The 14,313-nt window shown below is 40.9% G+C and overlaps 1 protein-coding gene across 2 annotated transcripts in view; it reads left to right on the forward strand.

The window, feature by feature from the left end:
- Positions 1–5,901: 5,901 nt before the first annotated feature.
- Positions 5,902–14,313, forward strand: part of ATF7IP (activating transcription factor 7 interacting protein) — a 95,628-nt gene continuing 87,216 nt past the window's right edge. The window contains exon 1 of one of the 2 annotated variants that reach the window (XM_012933401.2): positions 5,902–6,067. The gene's annotated coding sequence lies outside the window, so the exon portion shown is untranslated. The remainder of the gene's footprint in view (positions 6,068–14,313) is intronic. The other variant, XM_004611303.2, reaches the window with a different exon arrangement.

The following is a 14,313-nucleotide window of genomic DNA, read 5'->3' on the forward strand; positions in this document are numbered from 1 at the left end:
TCAGCTAGTAATCCACTTAAATAGTTATAGTAAATGTACTTTTAATATTTCTAGCAATGTCATCTGTATGAGTACAGTAAGAGATATATCAAACTTAAAGTTTGGTTCTTCCTAAGGACATCTCACTATATATTCCAGACCACAGACCTTAGGCCAGGTTAGTCTTCCTAACCCCAGCCAGGTGCTAATCTTGTCGTTACTTTTGGGTCATGACAGCATTTGTCCATGACCATGCTCTCAACTTATAGTCGAGTATTGTGGCACTTTGACCTGGCCCATTTTGATGCCAGGGTTGCTCACAGCTTACCCTGGGTCCATTCAGTCCTTTGTCGGGACTCTGCTTTTGGGGTACTAGGAACTAAGGGCAACTGAGTTGAGAAAGCAGATCCCATGAGTAAATATTATTTGAAAATAAGTTACAAAAGCATAATATTAACTGTTTTCCTGTATCCATACAGAAAGGACATTGCTTTAAGGTGTACTATGCAAAAGACCTCAGCATATATATATATATATATATATATGGTGGGGTTGAACATTAATATATATATGTGTATATATATATATATATATATACACATATGCCTCTCAGATAGCCCAGCAAGCTACCGAGAGTATCCCGCCTGCATGGAAGAGCCTGGCAAGCTCTGGGGTATCTGATATGCCAAATGCAGTAACAATAGCAGTATCATTCCCCTGACCCTGAAAAGAGCCTCCAATCATTGGGAAAAACAAGGAGAGGATACTAAAATCTCAGGGCTGGGATGAATGGAGATGTTACTGGTGCTCGCTTGAGTAAATTGGTGAACAACGGGATGACAGTGATACAGTGAGTGATTTGGCTTTTGTTTTTGTGTTGGGGCCACACTTGGCAATGCTCAGAGCCCATATCAGCTCTACTATGATATTAAATACAGTAGTGAGAGTGGGCAACCTTTTCTTGTGCCTGATCGTAGAGGAGAGTTTTTCTTAATTAAGTAGGATATTAGCTGTGGGTTTATATGGTTGATAACTTTAACTATATTGGGGGAAATTTTCTTATATCCCTATTTTACTGTTTTTGTTTTTAATCATAAATGAGTGTTGGATCTTTTTAAATGTTTTTTCTATATCTATTATATTATCATGGGTTTTAATATTTCCTTGTATTGATATTGCATTCTACTGACTGATTTTTGTATCTTAAACCATCCTTGCATTCCTGGCATAATTCCTATTTAGTTAAGATGTATGATCTTTGTGATGCATTGCTGAACTAAATTTGCTATTTTCTTTTTTAGTGATGTCGCTGCTTCTGGCATCAGGGTAATATTTGCCTCATAGAAACTGGTAGAGTTCTGATCTTTGACTTTCTGGAAGAGTGTGAAAAGAACTGGAAGTAAGTCTTCCTTAAAGGTTTGGTGAACCTTCACTAGTAAACCCATCTGGACCTGAACTTTTTATTTTGGGGAAGACTTTTTGTCTATTACCATTTAAATTTCCTTGATAGCAGTTGTTCTGTTCAGGTGTTCTAATTCCTCTTGGTTCAACCTTGGAAGACTATGAGAGTCCTCAGATTTATCCATTTCCTCTCAATTCTCCAATATTATGACAAATATGTTCACAGTAATTCTTGATGATACTTTGAATTTCTATGGTATCTGTTGTGTTGTCTCCCCTTTCATTTCTGATTTGGCTTACTAGGGTATTCTTTCTTTTTTTGTGAGTTTAGCTAATGGTTTTTAAGTCTTATTTATTCTTTCAAAGAACCAGGTCTTGGTTTAATTGACTTTTTTTTTTTTTGGTTTCCATTTCATTAATTTCTGCTCTAAGTTTGATTGTTTCCTTCCTTCTCCTTGCTTCGTTCCTTTTCTTCTCCTCTTTCTAGCATACTTAAACTTAGGTTATTTATTTGTGTCCTTTCTTGCTCCCTAATGAATGCTCACTGCTATGAACTTTCCTTTTAACACCACTTTTGCTGTGTCACTATGTCTTCACTCTTATTTATGTTTCCTGAAGTGTTGCCTGCCCCATGTGCTGTATGATGTCAGCTCCAGCTGCCTATGTCCTGGTTTGACAATCAGAATTTGACAATCAAGGTCACTATAATTCTTACAAGATGAAAAATTGCTGAGTTAAAGGAGATAGCAATCAACATATTTCAGACTCTGATGACTTGACTTCAATACATAAATCTGGCAAATTTCGATAGACAGAGAAGTGGTTCTAGAAACTGGATCATGGTGCTAGCAAGACTGATTTGTGTTGCAGACTCTCTCATTAGCTTAAAGAAGACTGCCTTCTTATTGCATTTTCAGAAGACTTTTTCTCTATGCACACACATACTCCTGGTGTCTTTATATTCTGAAGATAAAGATCATTGTATCACTGTCATCCCGCTGATCATCGATTTGCTCAAGCGGGTCCAGTAACGTCTCCATTCATCCTAGCCCTGAGATTTTAGCAGCTTCTCTTTACTCATCCTTCCCAATGGTGCCATATTAGAGGCTCTTCAGGGTCAGAGGAATGAGACCCATCATTGTTACTGCATTTGGCATACGAATATGTCACGAGGAGCTTGCCAGGCTCTCCCCTGTGCGGGCAGTAAACTCTCCGTAGCTTGCCAGGTTCTCCAAGAGGGAGAAGTAGGCTGTCAGATGCTTTCGGGAGCTTGGTTTTTATAGTCCCTGGATGTTGGCCGTTTATGGGATTACATGGCTTCGGGGTTAGTTTCTGTGTGTGACTGCCTAGCTACTGGAAAATGGGGAATCTGGGTGGAAGAGGCCCAGTCCTGATCTAAGCAGCCTTGGAGATCTCGGCCCCGGGTCCTGCACACCTGGGTGCCTCTGCTGGTTCCTTCATGTGTGAGGCTTGTTCGAACGAAGATTAAGATAACTTTCTTTTTATTTCTTTGGAGAGAGGGTGGTGTTACAGCCTGAAGTTTTGATCTTACTTAATCTTATTCCCTCCTTAAATTTTCTTATTTCCAACTATAGTCACATGAGTTTAGGACTTCAATATGAGGGCAGGAACAACACATCCCATTTATAATACTACTCTTCTTTTACACCCAATGACCAGCATACAGTAAAAACAAAGAGGAATAAAATGTGCCCAATGATTAAAAGGGAAAAATATTAGTCATTAGTATATAACTCACAATATTGTACAAATATAAAAAGTTTACAGAGAGCAATTGAATCTATATACAATAAAAATTAGAAAGACAGAATGCATTAAAACATGCACCAGAAAATTAGAAAATATTAGACCTATGTAGATATTTTAAAATTGAAAAGTATGTCTGAAACTTATAACTTGTCAGATAAGATGAACCTATAGAAGACAGGCTTAGAAATTAAATGACATCTCAACAAAAATAATCCAAACGAGGTCTGGGAAAATAGCTCATCCAATTGGAACACATACTTTGCATACAGAAAGCTGGGGTTCCATCCCTGGCTTTTCATGGTTCCTTGAGGACCAGGCATGACCTCCCAGGTGTGGCCTCCAAATCAAAAGCAAATAAATAAAAATTGAATGACAATGAGACAAAGAACCAGACGGGAATAATCGAGGCTATTAGGTTTCTCTCCTTTTTTGGGTCAGAGGAAGGAAGTTCCAGAATAGAACCTAGGGTTTCACATATACAAGTCAAGTGCTCTACCATTGAGCCACATCTGTGGCCCTGTTAGATATCTCTTTGCAAATATTCTCTGACCTTTACCCAATCACCTTTTTTTATTATTATATAGGGGCACTTTCAATGTCAATTTAATATTTATAATCTTTTATTATTATTATATAGGGGCACTTTCAATGTTAATTTAATATTTATAATCTTTTATTATTATATAGGGGCACTTTCAATGTCAATATTAATATTTATAATTTAATGACCGCTTATTTATTGGGGGGTGGGGAACCCAACAGTGTTTAGGGGTCACTCTCGCTGGGACTCAGGTGACCATATGAGGTGCTACGAATTTAATTTAGCTGGCTGCCAGCAAGGCAAATGTCTCAATTCCTGTATTATCTCTCTACCCCCATTTATTTTATTTTATAATTGAGAACCTATGTATTAGTGAATTATAATACACTATTTTGTTATAATGAGGCTCCATTTACCAAGCACCTACATTTTATTTTCTGGGCCAAATACTTTACAAGGCTTAGCAATTAAGTCTAATTGTGCTATTTCCTGGCCCTTACTGAGTTCACAATGAAGTCCGTCTTTTGGACAACAAAATGTATTAAATCACTGTTAGACAGCAGCTCTTCTACGAAGATGTTACTGGTTTTCCAAGTTTGGGTTAAGTGTTTCTTCTAACAGCCATTCTGTGTTTCAATTAAATAGAGAGTTTCCAGTTAAAAAATAAGCATTAACCACCATCTATTGTTTTCTTTTTCTTTCTTCTGCCATGCCACAAATTAAAACCAGGCCACTGGTGGTATAGCTGGTCAGATGTCTGCCTTGCTCACTGCCAACTTGAGTTTCATCCCTGGCATCAGGTAAGGTCCTCTGAGCAAGCTGGGAGTGATCCCTGAGGACAGAGACAGTAGTTAATCCTAAGCACCTCTGGGTGTGGCCCCAAAGCAAACATTTATTATTTAAATAAACAATAAAATCAATGTCTCAAATACATGCAGGGCAAATGTTTACCACTGCGCTGCTTTCTTATTTAAAACACTTCCTGTTTCCTATTTTGCCTGCTTTACTAACTATATAAGATTTCTTAAGAACAGGTACGTAAGATTTCTTGAGAATGTACAGGTACTTAATATAGTTCTGTAACAGTGATTGCTCAATATATATTGAATGAACAGACTAATTTAAGGGGCTTCTGGCAGTGCTTGGGAAGACCACGTGGTGCTGGAGATTGAACCTGGGCGCCCTGCATTCAAGTTTATGCTCCAGCCCTCTGAGTCAATTCCTCACCTCAAAAATTAAAAAAAAAAAGTAAACTAATATTCAAACCATACAATATTCTGTTTATTTTGCTAACGCGCATGTACATTTATTCTATCAAGTAATCCTCTTAATAAAGTAGCACAGGCATTATCAGCATTTCAGAGATGAGAAAGTGGATTAATGGTGCCAGGGCCATGCGCTGGGGTAAGGCGCTTAGCTTGCGAGCAGCCGCGACCCGCACTTCGATCCTAACACCGCAAATATGGCCCCATGAGCAATGCAGGATATGACTCCTGAATACAGAGCCAGTAGTGGCCCAAATGCTCCTCCCTGTCCTCAAAAGAGGGAGAAGGTAATAAAACACTTATTCCAAGGTGCAGTCAGGTACGCAGTGTCCATGCACGGGAGCGCAGATGCCCCAGTAATTAATGGAACACCTTCTCCGAGGGTCGCCACTGTTCTAGGCCTTCCTAGGGGAATGCTCCAGTGCTCAAATCGAGCAAAAGGGCTGCTACAACCTCCGGTGGAAAGGGTGCAAAGTGCGTGTCCTCACCCACAAGTGAGAAAAAAAAAAGAGATATTCTTCTCACCGCTGTATTAATACAAAGCATAATTTGCACATTTCAAAGGCTGTGCATCTCCACACACCGTAGCCTTTTTGTAGTGTCTTCCCCTAAGCGCTGCAACTCTCACCTACCTATCCCCTCCCGTCTCTCCTGGCTCTTGGAGGGCGGCGTTCACAAAGTGTTACTCACTGCTAGAGCACAGCTCCACTCAAAAAAAAACACACCTCGCATGGCAACTGAAAGTCACAGCGCCACCACCTCGGACTTCTCTTTTCCACGGCAGGAGGCGGGGCTAATCTCCCCTCATTCAAATAAAAAACCAAGAGATTTGCATGGGGCACAGCGAGGGCGTGAGCCGATTGGCGGAGGGCGCGGGGGGCGTGGCCCCCAGGACGCGCACGGAGCCCCGCCTCCGTAAATTTGCATAACGGCCCCGACGCGTGCAGGGGAGAAGCGGGTTTGTTTTTGAATCTGCGGAGGCGGCGGCGGTGGCGGCGGCGGCGCGGCGAGCGAAGCGCGTGAGGCTGAGGCGGCAGCGTTGGGGACGGCTGCGCGGAACGGCTGTGTAGGAAGGAACTTGGTTCCCCTCCCTCACCTCCCGCCCCAGAAGGTATATGTAAATCCCAGGGGCTGTTGGAACCACGTTTTCGTAAATTACTATTGTATCTCGGAAGAGTCCGGACCGCATTATGGCGGCTGCGGGCGCTGCGTGTGCGCCTGCGCGGTTGCGGCGCTGCGGGCGGCGCTGCATGGGAGCACGTGACCCTGCGGGGACGGGCTCTAGCTGCAGTGGTGCAGCTGGCGGGGCGGTGGCTGCGCAAGCGCAATATTCATGTTCAGGATCTAATGTTCTTGTTGGACGCCATTTGGGTTCTAGATTTAATTCTCTCCGTTCTCTCGAGGGCGGGCGATTGGCTGCCCGCAGGTGTCCGCCGTTTCCCGGGGAGACGCGTCCCCGGCCCCTGGGCGTCTGTACCGACCCGCAGTGGCTTTTCCGGAGATCTGGCTCCGAAAGCTGTTGGACTTTTATTGCGTGTCATCACGAGGGGCTCGTGTGGTTCTCGATTTTTTTTTTTTTTTGAAATTTTTGCTCTTTTCTTTTTTTCTTTTTTAGGGTGGTGCCGGGTTCGAGCGTGGGTTTGAGGAGATAAAAGATCAGCACCTAGTGGTGTTCGCGTGGAAAGTGCATTGACTTTTGAAGGGCAGACTTGCAGACTCGGTTTTAACCCTAGTTGGAACAGTTGTGAATGGATACAATGTTTACAAAATAGAAACAAGGTGTGAGTTTGGGAGAGGAAGCCGAAGGCTGGTGCATTGGAAGAAATTAAGGTTTAAAAAAAATTTTTTTTCTCCGATCTCCTGTAGAGAACTTCTTTTTTTTTTTTTGCAATTAAAAATTTCTACGCTCAGTGAAGTTTTAAATTTGTGGAGGATTTTTTTGGTCATTAAAAAATTCTGCGCTCAGTCAAGTTTTGAATTTGATTAGTTTGTGTACCTCTGCTCATACTTGCATTTCAAGTTGACATGTTTTTGAAGCTCGATAGTACTGATTCAAGTTGGGTATCTAATTTTTATTATTTTTAGTAAAATTAATTTTTTTTTTTTGCGTGTTAGGTTTTATATGCAACATAAAATGGTTGGTAAAGTTTTCTAATAATCTTTCAAGGAGCCCCCAAGTGCATTGAATTCTTTCTGGGAAAATCAAGTGGAATAATAATAAAGAAATATAGTTGATTAAAGAATAAACTGCCCCATATACGCGTGTTATCAGGTATAATTGTGTCTGCTTTCTTAAATTGGTTCTTGGTTTTAGTTTATTGAAATTAATCATAATACTAATTATTTTAGTCTAAGGTAGTGTCACTAGAAGTCTTACATAACAGACTTGGGAGAACTTTAGTAGGATTTTCACATTGTGCAAATTACTTTTTACAGGGTCAAAGCTTTGTCAATGACTTACGACAACCTCATCTATGTTTTATATATGTTCAGTTGGTATGTGATTGGTTAAGTGGCTCAGAATTGGTAGCTGTCACCTGTCAGGGCAAGTTGTGACTGCTTTTATAATCTGGGTTGGTTGGTTTAAGGACTTCTTTTGCCTACAGATGTAATTGAAAAGAATAATTTTGATTGGCAGATTTTTTTTTTTTTAAGAACTACATTCCATATGCTATAGGTTGGAATGGCAAGGAAATTATTTTTTTTCCTCAATAGAATCATAATTTGTCATTGCTAAAACCTTAAAGGTTTCAATAGAAAATGTATTTAAAGGGCAGTTGTTCATTGGTAGTATCAAAAACAAATGTGTTTTGAATATTTTTGTTTTGCCACAAAATTTGGACATACATGTAAGTACTAAGACTAATTTGCTTCAGGAATAAGTACTAAGTTATGAAGTAATTAAAAAAATTCTTTTAGATTTGTAAACTTTGACTATCATACATCTAGTTTAAGAAAATTTGATTAAGCAATAAGCTACGAAAACTTCGTAAAAGTGTTATTCAAGTATAGGATAAATATATTTAAATATTTCAGGATCTACTGTAGTCCACTTGGAAAATTAATTTGTAGCACTTAGGAATAAACTTTTAAAATTTTTGGTTATTTTTATGACTGACATTATTTACCAATTGGGCAATAAACAACAGTTTTTATTTCTTATCATAATTTCATTCCTATTCTTTTCACTTAGTGTTACATTATAGCTATTTCTTCTTTTGGTATTCTTTTAAAATGACTCAGTACTTTCATAATATATTGTAAGAATATCCCAAATTATCAAATATTTTTCAAATATATTTCCAAATGGTTGCATAACATTGTTACTTCTAAAAAGAATGTACTGACTTATTAAACCGTTCCTGTTGACTGTTTGCTATTGCCCATTTATTTTTGTAGCACTTTATAATATGTATCATAAAATTTATTATAAATAGCACTACAGTGAACATTTTTGTACATGAGTCATTACGATTTCTTTGAAATTAGTTTCAGTGGGCTTTTAAAAGTATTTAGCAAATTGATAAGCTTTGTCTTTTGAAAGTATTTTCTATGTCACCATCAATATGGTGGTTGAAAATACAAACTCTTATTCTTGCTAAATGGTCAACATTGTAATATATGCACAGCTCTTCAGTTTTTACAAATTAATTATCAGAGGTTTTTTTTTCCGCATTTTTTCTGTACTGAATGTCTTGTAACATTTCTATATACCAGCTCGCTGCTTTTTAGTATATTTTCAGTCTTTTTTTTTAACTTAAAAATCGATCATAGTTTTATTCAGAGTTTTGCATTTTTATATCGTTAGACCACTTTTTTTCTTATTTCTTCTAGGACTTTTGTATCTAAAAAATATCTGTGTGAAAGGAACTAAAGGCTTATCTTTCATTTTTTCCTGTATGCTTTAATAGGAATTATCTATGCCTTAGTAGATATTATTGTTGTTATTGTCGCTGTACTCCCAGCTTGGTGCTCGGGGGAGTGGGCCTGGGCTCAAGCAGGCTCTCCCCCCGCGGTGTTCCTTCCTGCCCTCGGAGCCATCTCTCTGGCCCTAATGGTATTTTGAAAGTATGATTTAATCTTTTGGCATTTAATTGGCATACTGTAGAAAGATAAGTTTCTGTTTTCCCCAAGTGTGTATAATTTCGTCATAGTTTTATGTTGGCTGATTTTTCTTTTATTAGACTTGTTTCTTCCTCTCTCCCCCCCACCCCCTCGCCCCACCCCCCCAGGCGGGGGTGTGGCTGTGGTTGGGCCATACCAGTGGTGATTAAGGACTTACCCTGTCTCTGCTGAGGGGTCATTCCTGGTGATGTTTTGGAGGACCATTTCCAGTGCTGGCGATTGAACTGGGGTTGGCTGCATGCAAGGCAGAGTGCCCTGACCCCTAGAGTTAAGGCGCTTTCTCAGGTCCTAGAACTGCAGCTTTTGGTGGTAACATAGTACCTGAGTTTGATCATAATTTAGGTACTTGATTTTAGATAGTTGATAGCTCAGATTTATTTACTAGGAATATTTGACCTAGGTCCATTGGTTTGTGGGGTTGTTTATAGATTTTTGAATAGTTCCGTGGATTCCTTGATGTACATTATTTTATGTCAGTGTGCACTATGCTTTTTTGGGGGAAGAAGCTATAGTTTCATTAGTTTCTCAAAATAGGAATGTGTAGCATAAAATGTAGAAGCAGCCTAGCAGTCACTGTGCTTGGGCCTGACTCATTTAGCAGCATTACACTGTTTTATTTACTCTAAAGTAAATTTATTGGAATTATGGAGGGAAATACTCATAATTCCTTTTCACAGTTTCCTTAGCTAGTATTCCCTGCTTTTGTAGTTAAAATTTAGACTCATGTGGATAAATGTTTTTGGAAGCCAATTTAAAGTGTTGTTTATAACGGCCTTAACCTATATTGGGGTGAGTTTATATCTTTATACTATTTTATTCATTAATGCACATATTTCATGTGGATCAGTAAGAAAATAGACTATTTTTGGAAGTCTAGGGAAATTTCTTTTCCCTAAGATATCATAGTAGTTTTCCTGTGCTGCTTTAGTAATGGGTTGGTGATAGGACTGCGTTTCTGCCTTTTAAAACTCACTGCCTCTCCCTCCCCTTCCCATGATGCTGGTGGTTTCATGGTTATAGGGGTTTGGAGACTGGCACATTTTTGGTGTTTGCTTTTGGTTTTGGGCCATACTCGGCTGTGCTCGAGGCTTTCTCCTGGCTCTGTGCTCAAGAATCACTCCTGGTGGGCTCCGGGAACCACACGGGGTGCTGGGGATAAACCCCCTGGACGGCTGCGTGCCAGGTTGCACCCCGCCCGCTATACCCATCATTTTTAAAGACTGGGGTGCTTATGTCTGCACTTGATGTGGTGCGCATGGAGCTCGTACTCCCTTAGTTGCAGTGCCTGCGCGTGTGTTGCCAGGGCACAGAGTGATGGTTGTGCTTTGAAGTTGCGCTTCTTAGACACACTGGCTGCAGAGCAGTCACAAGTTGGCTCTGGGGTTGCAGGCAGCAGGGCGGCTAGACACACACCGCCCACTGCTCGGGACTGTCATCGGCACACGTGGGGACCTGGGGGTTCGAATTCGGGATCAGATGCTTGCAAGGCAGGCTGTTCCTCCGGGCCTCCATTTCTGCATTGAGTCTACATGGAAACGTGCAGACAGTGTGAGCGTGAGTGGGGAAAGCAGGGTGGCACAGTGCTATATTAGAACAAACGCTTGCCTTTTTTTGCTTAAAAGTCTTTTTTTTTTTTTTATGGTGGAAATTTAGAAGGGCGTTTTTCTTTGATTCTGGAGTCATACCCCAACCGTGTTTAGGACACAACCTTGGCCCTGTGCTCGGAAACCCTGTGTGGTGTTGGGAATTGAACCAGAGTGGACTTCGTGCCATGCGAGCCTCTAAACCTCTTATGCTATCTCGACCATCCCTAAAAAAGTTATATTCTGGTCGACATGGAGCCTAATACTATAATAAATGAACAATTTCTTGTTGGCGTGCTCTCATTGTTAGAGGTGTGTATGTGTGTTGTGCCAGGGATCAAACCCAGGGCTTCAGAGATGCGAGTCCACCAAGAACATAGATGGAAATAATTGACTTTTAAATACTTTATTTCTGGGTGACACACAGCTGTGCTGGTGGGAAGAGGGATACTCCTGGCTGGGTACTCTGGGATTGCCCGTCACGCCCCATGTCGTGTTGGAGATTGTTCCTGGGAATACAGCATGGGAATTCTCTCTCCAGCCCTCAAACTCTCCCCAGCCTGTATTCATGGATACTGTGCTGCTCAGAACATGCAGAAACGGGGACGGATTGCTCTTTGAGTCAGTGATTCTCAAAGATAATGCCATACATTTTTTGTTGTTATTGTGTATTGTTGGGGAGAGGGTAGTTTGGCTTGAGGGTTGGGGCTCCTTGGACCATGAGGCGTGGGGGATTGAGTCCTGGACCTGCAAAGAAAATCTGACATAAAATTGTGACAACTGTATGGTGAAATGCTGCAGATCGTTATGGTTATATATTTTCCTTTGAAGGAGAATGAAAATAAATGTTAGTTTTCTTTATTTTGTTTTGGGGCTAAACCTGGTGGTACTCAGGGCTTACTCCTGGTAGGGCTCACTCCTGGCAGGGCTCACAGGGATGCCAGGGATCAAACCCGGGTCAGCTGAGTGCAAGGCAGACGCCCTTTCCGCTGTGTGATTGCTCCGGCTGGAGAATTTTGAGAGCGTCATATTCCTGCGTTGTGGCCGAGATTGCTATGAATGCTTATGTAGTATAATTATCCTTTCTGCTTGCCTGTGAAAACATTTAATGAAGGCTAGTTCGGAAAGAATTGAAAATTAAAATCTAAAACAGTTTATTCCAACATTTAATATATGTGGCAGTTGAGCGGATGACGTTTGAATATTCAGCTCTGCTTTCATGAGCTGTCTTTCTGGAAGAGAGACCTCTTGCGTTCCGGGTCTCTGCGCAGATCATGCGCTCCAAGGGCGAATTACATTTCTGACCCCTCAGTGTAGTACTTTTTTAACTTTTGATCTTAAAAGATGAAAGATTGTAGATAAACTTGAGTGGCAGTTGTTTATATTGCTTGTTTTAGTATCCAAATTGAGTTTGTGCATGATTTATCTTATCCAAATTATAATTTTTCTCCAGTTATAACTGTATGTAATACACATTTTCAACATGAAAATGTTTTGAGGATCTTATGATGTACTCAAAAGCATTTTAGAAAAGATGATAGTTTCAATTTTTTGTGCATAAGTAAAATGTACTAATAAGTAATAAAGGTAGCATTTTGTAGAAGACCAAATAATACCATAAGTAAGGCAATAAATATTTGTGAAGCCATATAAAGTGAGATGCAATAGGGGAGATCAGGGACATTTTAGAGGATTTGTATGTTAAGGAATGAATTACAGTATCTTAGTAAAGGGAATAATTGGTTATTAAAAAAGTTAAGATGTGAAGAAGAAAATAATATGGGGAATTCTCCGCCTGAATAAACAGCTTTTTCTGTGTGCAAGTTGTTACTGTCGTGGTGCTTTATGCCTACAAAAGGGTTTTGTTCTTGTCTGGAAGTTCTCGATTTCTCTTTTTTTGACCTTGTATCTCTTTCAAAGGCATTTCTTTCTGCCCTTATGTTTATGGTTGTTTTGTGTAGGACTTCATAAATTTCTGTAGTTAAGAATTGAATCTTACTTGAAAATGTCACGTGTTAAGGACAGTTTCTTCCTAATTAGATACACCAAAAACCACCATTAAAGCCATAAGATTGCTTTCCACAATGTTTGCCTTGTTATTCACTCTTTGCTTATCGAATATCTTTTTCATATGAAGATACAAAATAGGGAGTAAGACACTTAACTTTTCTTTCGTTTAAGATCATTACTTACAAATGTCAAGAGTCTTTATTTTTTTAATTGCATGTTCACTTAAGTACTCTCTGGATAAGTGTCAAAAGGTGTAACAGTGACTTTGCATATGAAAGATTAAAAATAGCAAATAACTCTTGGAAAAAATTCTTCAGTCTCATTTTTAAAGAAACAGAACTGGGTCTGGAGCGAGTACAGAAGTTAGGACACTTGCCTTGCGTGCACCCAAGCTGGGTTCGATCCCTGGCACCCTGTATGACCCCCTATCCCTGCGACACTGACAGGATTAATTCCTGAATGCAGAGCCCCGAGCAAGCCCTGAGCATCACTGGATGTGGCCTAGAGAGCAAACAAAACAAAACAGAACAAGAGCTGGGGAGAGAGTTGGGAGGGCTGGTATGAGGTCTCCAGGACCGCGTGGTTTCCTGGGTACTTCCATAGGACAGATGCCAGACACGGAGCTGGGAGTAGCCCCTGGGCACTGCTTGGTGCCACTCACAATCTACTCCTCCCTCACCAAGAAGAAACAGCTTTCGGGAACCAAGGACACGCCAGGGATGTAACCCAGAGCCTTACGAGCTTCTGTCCCTGGCACCCCATCCCTGCCAAGAGTGGCCCTGATGGCTCCTGAGCACTGCCTGAATTGGCTTTAGCCCTGGCACCAAGCACCGCTGCACGTGGCCCTGAGCACTGGCCAGAAACAAGGTCCTTGTTCACCTGTCAGGAAGGTGCTGAAGTACAGCGCCAGGGACCCGAGCGGTACTGGGCTGGCATGAGGTCCCGCGTACAGGCCGGGGCACTTACTCACCAGCGAGAGTCCTCTCGTTGTGTTTGCACACGTCTGGGTGTGTTGTGCCAGGGACTGTAGTCATCGGGCTGCCAGGCTCTTGGGGGAGCAGGCGGTGGCGCTGGGTTCCAGACCCAGGCTTCACACTTGCCAGGCGGGCGCTTTAGCCACTGAGCCTCCCCTGGCCCTTCTGCCAACTTACTTTCAGCGCTTTAAACGTTGGAAAGTACGAGCTAATAAATGATGAAAGAAAGGACAGAAGGAAAGGCAGAGGATTGTAACTAGTTAGGAGTACAGTAAAATGGAAAGGGTAATTTTGCTTTGAACTCTGGGCAATTAGAGACTCCCAACTGTATTCTCGATATTAAAACAACCGACCCCCTCTGCCCCTGTTAGGGTGATGCTAGTCAAGTGAGATTACCCCTGTAAAATGCTTAGCATTTATTCCCACCACCTTTTTCTTTTTTCCTTTTTGACTTCAATTGGTGAGTCAATTAGGCATGAATATTGACTAAGAGGCAGTTATGTACAGCTACGTGGAGCCCCGCAGTGCAAGGTGATATATAGAAAATGACAGTATTCTTGATTACTTGAGCTCGAATTTACATGCATTTAAAAAGTAATTCAGAATGGTAGGTTTGGTAATAACCACTCACTGGCAAGGAAAATAGACATTTTCAATGAAGCAGT

This window comes from Sorex araneus, chromosome 10, assembly GCF_027595985.1.
Source record: "Sorex araneus isolate mSorAra2 chromosome 10, mSorAra2.pri, whole genome shotgun sequence".
Taxonomy (NCBI): Eukaryota; Metazoa; Chordata; class Mammalia; order Eulipotyphla; family Soricidae; genus Sorex; species Sorex araneus.